The sequence below is a fragment of the Stomoxys calcitrans genome, chromosome 5, assembly GCF_963082655.1.
Source record: "Stomoxys calcitrans chromosome 5, idStoCalc2.1, whole genome shotgun sequence".
Classification (NCBI taxonomy): domain Eukaryota; kingdom Metazoa; phylum Arthropoda; class Insecta; order Diptera; family Muscidae; genus Stomoxys; species Stomoxys calcitrans.
Genome location: NC_081556.1, coordinates 34,683,242 through 34,692,088, shown reverse-complemented (window position 1 = coordinate 34,692,088; position 8,847 = coordinate 34,683,242).

The following is an 8,847-nucleotide window of genomic DNA, read 5'->3' as shown; positions in this document are numbered from 1 at the left end:
GCTGCGTCAAACTCCAACAACTTGAACAGCGGTATTTCGACCGATTCCCGATTCAATCGGCTGAAACACCAACAATGCCTCTAAGGGCCTAGATGCAGTATAACCCAAAGCCCAGTTCAGTCTGCTGTACGACATTAACCCAAAAACTTTTTCCCATTTCGATAGCTCCAAGGTTGCCCGCCTGCATACTTGGTAACTTAAAATAAGGCACTATCGCCATTGCCTGCTCAGGCAAGCCCAGTGGTTTGAGCATGCACTAGACGTTATGTTGACAGTGGGATGAGTGATGGCTATCATAGAGAGCGGATGTAACAAATCTAAGCCAAGACTCAAACCGCAGAGGGGAAATAGAACCGCAGCACACTGGTGTAATGACGCTATAGCTGAGCAACTATGTTAAACGAGAGCTCGCCGAAGAAGTAAAATTGAGACAGATCATGCTCTATACAACGAGGCAAAAAAGTCACTCGCTGCCGTAATAGAAAGGAACACGAAAGAAAATTGGGAGGAATTAGGAGACAAAATAAAGAGAAACCCTTGGGGTTTTGTATATAAAATTGGGATGGATAAATTGGGCACACAGAGCCCAACCGCGGTGAGGGACAGAAGCACAATGGAAAATATTCTCCACACATTCTTCCCCAGTGAAGTTTATGAAGAGCCCACTGACAACATAAGCCCATTCACGAAAGAATACCTTAGGAATGCAACCCACAGTTTCCGAAGCAGAAAAGCCCCGGTTCCGACGGAAAAACGGAGAAGGCCAGCAGGAAGATAGATGACAATAGATCTGAATTTCTTCTTAAAATGTTTAACCGGTGTCTATGAGGATGTTCTTCCAGACTTATGAAAGAGACAAAAACTGGTGCTCATAAGCAAGGACAAAGGTGATCCCACATCCCCATCCTCATACGGCAAGCTTTAGGAGCGACTTATAACACCTCGAGGATTCGAAACCTATCGAGATTTGCATTTGCATATAAGGAGCGGCGTAAGGCTCCATACTAGTAGCGAATCTTTTGAATGCCAGTTATAATGGAATACTGCGATCAGAAATGCCAGACGGAACTTTTCTCGTAGGATATGCTGATGACATCTTTGCAGTCATCACGGCAAGAGACACCGACGTTGCAGAGCGCAAATCACAATACGTAGGGACAAAATACTGGCTGGACTCCCTTGCAGTTTGCGATGGAGAAGAAGGAGTCGCTACTACAAACGAGAAAAGTAATCCCCGTGGATGTAGATATGCGTATAGACCAAATTCTGGTAAAGATCAAGAGATCGGTCAAATATATAGGGATCCGAATGGATACAAGGCCGATCTATGCAGAGTAAATCCAGCAGACGACAAAGGGTAACGACGCAACTCAGCCGACTTATGACAAACATGATAGGCCTCTTCCGAGCAGGCACAGACTCTTAATGGAGGCATGAAATAGCGTCCTCTTCTATGGTAGCAAAATATGGGGCAAGACACAGCATATTCTGGTAAAGATCAAGAGGTCCGTCAAATATATAGGGATCCGACTGGATACAAAGCCGATCTATGCAGAAAAAATCCGGCAGGCGACAACAAAGGCCGCGAGGGTAATGACGCAACTCAGCCGACTGATGACAAAAATAGATGGGATCTCCCGAGTAGGCACAGGCTCTTAATGGAGGCATGCAATAGCGTCCTCTTCTATGGGAGCAAAATATGAGGCTAGAAACTGCAGACAGCAGTACGAGCGAAATCCCTGCTCTCGGTACAGATGTAGGCGGCTCTTAAGGTCATATCATCCTACCGCACAGTGGCGGAGCCCGCAACTCAGCCGACTGATGGCAAATATAGGTGAGCCTCACCCGAGCAGGCTTTTAATGGAGCCATGCAATAGCGTCCTCTTCTATGGGAGCAAAATATGGGGCCAGACACTGCAGACAGCAGTACGAGCGAAATCCCTACTCTCGGTACAGGTGAAGGCGGCTCTTAAGGTCATATCATCCTACCGCACAGTGGCGGAGCCCGCAGCCCTTATGATAGGCAGAATGGTTCCCATAGATCTACAGACCATGTAGCGCGCTAGGCTCTACAACGCGAAGTGCAACACCCAGTGAGGACAGGGTGAGATTCTAACAGATCATACACGGGCCATACGTAAGGGGACTATCTAGAGATGGCAACAGAGGTGTACCTAAGAGAATGGGTCCAGGTGGACACGACGACTTATACAAAATGTAAGGATGTGGAGAGATAGGAAGCACGATGATTATAAAGATTTTGACAGGCCATGGTTATTTCAGGAAATACCTGCATAGAATGGGCAAATGCTCTTCCAGCAAGTGAATTTATGATTAACTAGAAGTAGAAAACGATATGGATGTAGCTGCCATATACACCGGTCTCCCGATTAAAGATCATGGACCCATTTAAAGTGAATTTATTAACCGATTTCTCTGAAATTTAGCACAATGAATTCTGTAAGGCCCTTCGATATTCGTAACGAGTATGATCAATATTTGGATATAGCTGTCATACATACCGACCTTTCGATTTAAGTTCTTGAGACCACAAAAGCACGTTTATTAGTTGATTTTGCTGAAATTTGACGCAGTGGGTTGTATTACGCTCTTCGATATTCGTGTTCAACATGGCCCAGATCGGTTTATGTTAAGATGTAGCTGCCATATAGACCGATCTTCCGATTTAAGGTCTTCGACCTATAAAATGCACACTTATTGTCCGATTTCACTGAAATTTCGCAAAGTGAGTCCTGTTAAGCTCTTTGGCATACATACCCAATATAGATCAGATTGGTCTGTATTTTGGATATAGCTAGAGGTAGAAAACGATGTGGAACACACGTTCTTCCACTGCGAGAGCTGAGTCAAAAGATGCAGGGAACAGGAAATACCGAGTGGTGATAATTCGCCTGGGACAATAGTTCAGAGGATAGGTATGGTTAGAGTAGTTGAGGTTAGGTTTAAGTGGCAGTCTGTGATCAGGCTCACATAGACGTTTTTGTCCACAGTGATACCACAGGACCACAAGAAGGAAGATGCCTTCTAATTCCTACCGTTGTACCATCCAGATCGCTTTAAAAAGCCCAATTACATGCGAATGTTCACATCCGCTAAATCAGACAGGTTCTCAAAACAATGAGAACCTAAAGTGGAACTCCTTCTAACTGCAAGTGCGTGACACACACACGGAAGGTGTTCTATAGTCTCTTCTTTTTTGATGTCCTCATAGCTTCTGTAAAAGTCGATGCTGGTAACCTTCAGTCTGTCAGCATGTTTTCCGATTAGACAGTGACCTGTCATGACATACACAATGACTGAGACGTCTGTTCTAGCCAATGACAGCAAACAAGTCTTAATTAGGCCACATAGTTTTGGAATGCTCACAGCCCCCTTTTGTGACCATCTATCACTCGTTGTCCTTCGGGCCTGGTCCTGAAAACTTAGCTTACATGTCGCTAGAGTCATACCCACAGATTAACGTATCCCTGGAAAGTCTAGGTAGTTCCTTGTCTCGCAAGCTCGTCTGGTTTACAATTCCCTGGGATATCTTTGTGGCACGGCACCCAGAACAGGTGAATTTTGAACTGTTCAGCCATCTCGTTGAGAGATTTGCGACCGTCGAGGGCGGTTTTTGTGTTCAAAAATACGTTCTCCTGGGATTTAATGGCTGCCTGGCTGTCTGAGAAGATATTTATGCCAATAGTCGTATTGACATTATATTTTAGCCATTCCACCACTTCCTTAATTGCAAGGATCTCTGCTTGATACACACTGCAGTGGTCGGGTAACCTACAAAACCAGTTCTAAATCTTTAGAGTACACCCCAAAGCCCACCTGGTCGTTTAGTTTGGAACCCAAAATATCAGGTTCTGGTTAAAGATTCTCATGGCTTCCTTCAATCGGACTGCACTCATTGAGAAGTGAGAAGTTTGACCTTGTCCTTGTAAGGAATTTTCACGGGCAAATTTGCAATTTTTATACCCACCACCGTAAGATAGGAGGTATACTATTTTCGTCATTCTGTTTGTAACACCCCGAAATATGCGTCTTAGACCACACCAAAAATATATACTCTTGATTGTCATGTCATTCCAAGTCGATCTAGCCCTGTCCGTCCGTCTGTCCGTCTGTCCGTCCGCCCGTTCGTCTGTCCATCCGTCCTGTCTGTCTGTCGAAAGCACGCTATCTTTCGAAGGAGTAAAGCTAGCCGCATGAAATTTTGCACAAATACTTCTTATTAGTGTAGGTCGGTTCGGATTGTAAATGGGTCAAATCGGTTCATGTTTTGATATAGCTGCCATGTAAACCGATCTTGGGTCTTGACTTCTTGAGCCTTCAGAGGGCGCAATTCTTATCCGATTTGACTGAAATTTTGTACATTGTGTTCTAATATCACTTCCAATAACTGCGCTAAGTATGGTTCAAATTGGTCCATGTTTTGATATAGCTGCCATATAAACCGATCTTGGGTCTTGACTTCTTAAGCCTCTAGAGGGCGCAATTCTTATCCGATTTGACTGAAATTTTGCACATAGTGTTTTGGTATCACTTCCAACAACTGTACTAAGCATGATTCAAATCGGTTCATAATCTGGTATAGTTGTCATATGAACCGAACTTGGATCTTGACTTCTTGAGCCTCTAGAGGGCGCAGTTCTCATCCGATTTGGCGGAAAATTTGTACAACGGCTTTCCTCATGACCCTCAACATAGGTGTCTAATATGGTCTAAATCGATCAGTAGCTTGATACAGCTCCCATATAAACCGATCTCCCGATTTTGCTTCTTGAGCCCCTACAAGGCGCAATTCTGAAATATGACGCAAACACTGAAATATTACACAATGACTTCTACAATGTTCAGCATTCATTTATGGTCCGAATTGGACTATAACTTGATATAGCTCAAATAGCATAGCAGTTCCTATTCATTATTCTTTGTTTGCCTAAAAGGAGATATCGGGAAAAGAACTCGACAAATGCGATTTATGGTGGAGGGTACATAAGATTCGTCCCGGCCAAACTTAGCTCGCTTCTACTTGATTTACTTCTTATCAGTATAGGTCGGTTGGGATTGTAAATGGGCCATATCGATCATGTTTTGATATAGCTGCCATATAAATCGATCTTGGATCTTGACTTCTTAAGCCACTAGATGGCGCAATTCTTATTCGATTCTGCTGCAATTTTGCTCTGCCAAATATGACTCAAATTGGTTAATAACCTAATATAGCTGTCAAATAACCGATCTGGGATTTTGACTTCTAAAGCCTCTAGAGGGCGTACTACCTATCCGATTTAGCTGACATTTTGCATGATATTAGCACATGCAACCTGCTGTCCACAATATCTATTGTTATCATACTCCGCAGCTGACCAGACATATAGGTATACTCGATGGGGCAAACTGAATATCTGATAACAGTAGATATTGTGGACAGCAGGTTGCATGTGCTAATATCATACAAAATGTCAGCTAAATCGGATAGGTAGTACGCCCTCTAGAGGCTTTAGAAATCCCAGATCGGTTATTTTGCAGTTATATCAGGATATTAAGCAATTTGAGCCATATTTGGCAGAGCAAAATTGCAGCAGACAGGTTATGACAACCTTAACAGTATCCTCTCGGCAGATTCTGTTTACTGTATACCTAGTAACACCTCCAAGGACCTGGTCGCATAAAATCTGAAAGTCACCCTATTCACTCTATCCAGGTCCCGCACCTGCGACGAGTACTTAATAACTGGCCACCAAACGTGGCAACCATAGATCAGAATCGGCAGCACCACTTTGGCGAAATGGCAGAAACGGCGAGTTAGGCTTGGGAATTTCAATATCTTTACAGTTAAATCAAAGATGTATAGTGTAACCATTGTGGAATACAATAGGTGGCACTACGAGTGGATCTTTTATCTTCCAGGCAAAGTTCTTTGCGATTGCCAGGGCTAACCGATCTGGGATTTTGACTTCTAAAGCCTCTAGAGGCCGTACTTCCTATCCGATTTAGCTGACATTTTGCATGGCTATGATGGCTATGAGTTTTGCTATGATTTCCTACAACTCTGCCAAATATGGCTCAAATTGGTTAATAACCTGATATAGCTGCCATATAGAACGATCTGGGATCTTGAATTCTTTAGCCTGTAGAGGGCGCTATTATTATCCGATTTGGCTGAAACTTTTTACAACAGCTTTTCCCATGACCTTCAACATACGTATCAAAAATGGTTTGAATTTGTCCATAGAGTGGTACAGTTCCCCATTAACCGATCTCCCTATTTTACTTTTTGATTCCCTAAAGGGCACAATTCTTATTCGATTTGACTTAAATTTTACACAATGACTTCTACTATGGTCTTCAACATTTAATTCATTTATAGTCCGAATCGAACCATAACTTGATATAGCTTCAATACCATAGCAATTCTTTCCTTTTATCCTTTGGTTGCCTAAAAACAGATACCGGGAAAAGAACTCGACAAATGTGATTCATGGTGGGCGGTATATAAAATTGGGCCCGGCCGAACTTAGCATGCTTTACTTGTTTTCCTCCTAATTTCAGATGACAGGGTAAAGCACATGTGAAACATTTCGTGTATTCGGCCAAGAATTAGAAATTCTTACGAATTTTCCTGAGTGTTTAAGTAAATGATTTAAATTCAACAGAACCGTTTTTATTTCTGAAACAACAGTTCTTAAATAAAATGCTTTTTCGCCGCCAAGGTTTGCTTTAATATTTTGTCGGTGTTTTCAAAGAATTGTTAAGCCATTGCTTTTTGAGATATTCTTTCTAGTTGACATGTTTTTTTTTTTCTCCTAGTACTTAACAGCTTACAGTTACACAATAACCTCTTTGTGGCAGTTTATGCATATGTAGATTATAGTTGTGGTCCCCACAACACACCACACAACACCACAACATACCCCGTCATAGCGGAGTCCTTTAGTCTCGTTAACTAAAAGCAGATGCCGCTCTATAAATCCCCATGCTCAAACACAAAGCGGATTAGCGAGCAAAAGAGTGTGAGAGAGAGTGGGAGTGAGAGTGGCAGTGAGAGTGGGAGAGAGAGAGAGAAAGAGAAAGACAACAAGAAAAACAGACAAAGCGACACGAAAACCTAAAACCGCCACTGAGGGTGAAGTCAAGCGTTAAACACACATTGTTTGCCGTTGTAATTGAATTAAAGAAACTTTTCATTTTACTTTACAAGCCTATGGCAAAGTTCAAACAAAGTCTCCTACCCATTGAAAGGGAGAGGGAGGGACAACCAATTGTTAGTTATTAAAGCCTTAAAAGCAATGCAGTACTTTACTATATTAGCTTAATTGATATTTTACGATTTCCATGGAATGAGTGAAGTAGTGGAAGTTTTAAGTTAAAGAAATTGTTTTAACTGAGGGGGGATATTACCTATCTGTATGAATTTTCTTAAATTTTAAGTGAAAGGCACAAAAATGAATAAATCAAATCATAAATTTACTTTACCTACCCAACTGCAGCTTATGCAACAAAAACTAACTCATTGCGCAAACCTTGAATAGAGAGTCTAGAATAAGGAAGACTTTTGCTGCTGTCTATTTGTGCTAGAGGCTCGTCGGCTGTAGATGGCGCCTGCAGCATAGAGTGATGAACTGGCTGGACTGGGCGGTGGTGCGGCCGATTCTGATCTAGGGTTGCCACATTTGGCGGCCAGTTACTGAGTACTCGTCGCAGGTGCGGGACCTGGATAAAGTGAATAGGGTGACTGTTAGATTTTATGCGACCAGGTCCTTGGAGGTGTTGCTAGGTATACAGCCAATTGACATAAGTTGTTAAAGTTGTCACAACTTGGTCAGCTTCGGTGTACGCTGGCCAGACATATAGGTATATTCGATAGGGCAAATTGAATATCTGATAACAGTAGATATTGTGGACAGCAGGTTGCATGTGCTAATATTGGGTTGCTCAAAAAGTAATTGCGGATTTTTTAAAAGAAAGTAAATGCACTTTTAATAAAACTTAGAATGAACTTTAATCAAATATACTTTTTTATACCCACCACCGAAGGATGGGGGTATATTCATTTTGTCATTCCGTTTGCAACACATCGAAATATCCATTTCCGACCCTAAAAAGTATATATATATTCTTCATCAGCGTAAAAATCTAAGACGATCTAGCCATGTCCGTCCGTCTGTCCGTCTGTCTGTTGAAATCACGCTACAGTCTTTAAAAATAGAGATATTGAGCTGAAATTTTGCACAGATTCTTTTTTTGTCCATAAGCAGGTTAAGATCGAAGATGGGCTATATCGGACTATATCTTGATATAGCCCCCATATAGACCGATCAGCCGATTTAGGGTCTTAGGCCCATAAAAGCTACATTTTTTATCCGATTTTGTGGAAATTTGGGACAGTGAGTTGTGTTAGGCATTCGACATCCTCTGTCAATTTGGCTCAGATCGGTCCAGATTTGGATATAGCTGCCATATAGACCGATCCTCCGATTTAGGGTCTAAGGCCCATAAAAGCCACATTTATGGTCTGATTTCGCTGAAATTTGGGACAGTGAGTTGTCTTAGGCCCTTTGACATGTTTCTTTAATTTGGTCCAGATCGGTTCAGATTTGGATATAGCTGCCATATAGACCGATCCTCCGGTTTAGGGTCTTAGGCCCACAAAAGCCACATTTATTATCCGATTTTGATGAAATTCGGGGCAGTGCATTGTGTAAAGCCCATCGAAATCCTTCGTTAATTTGGCCCAGATCGGTCCAGATTTGGATATAGCTGCCATATAGATCGATCCTCCGATTTATGGTGTAAGGCCCATAATAGCCACATTCATTATCCGATTTTGCTGAA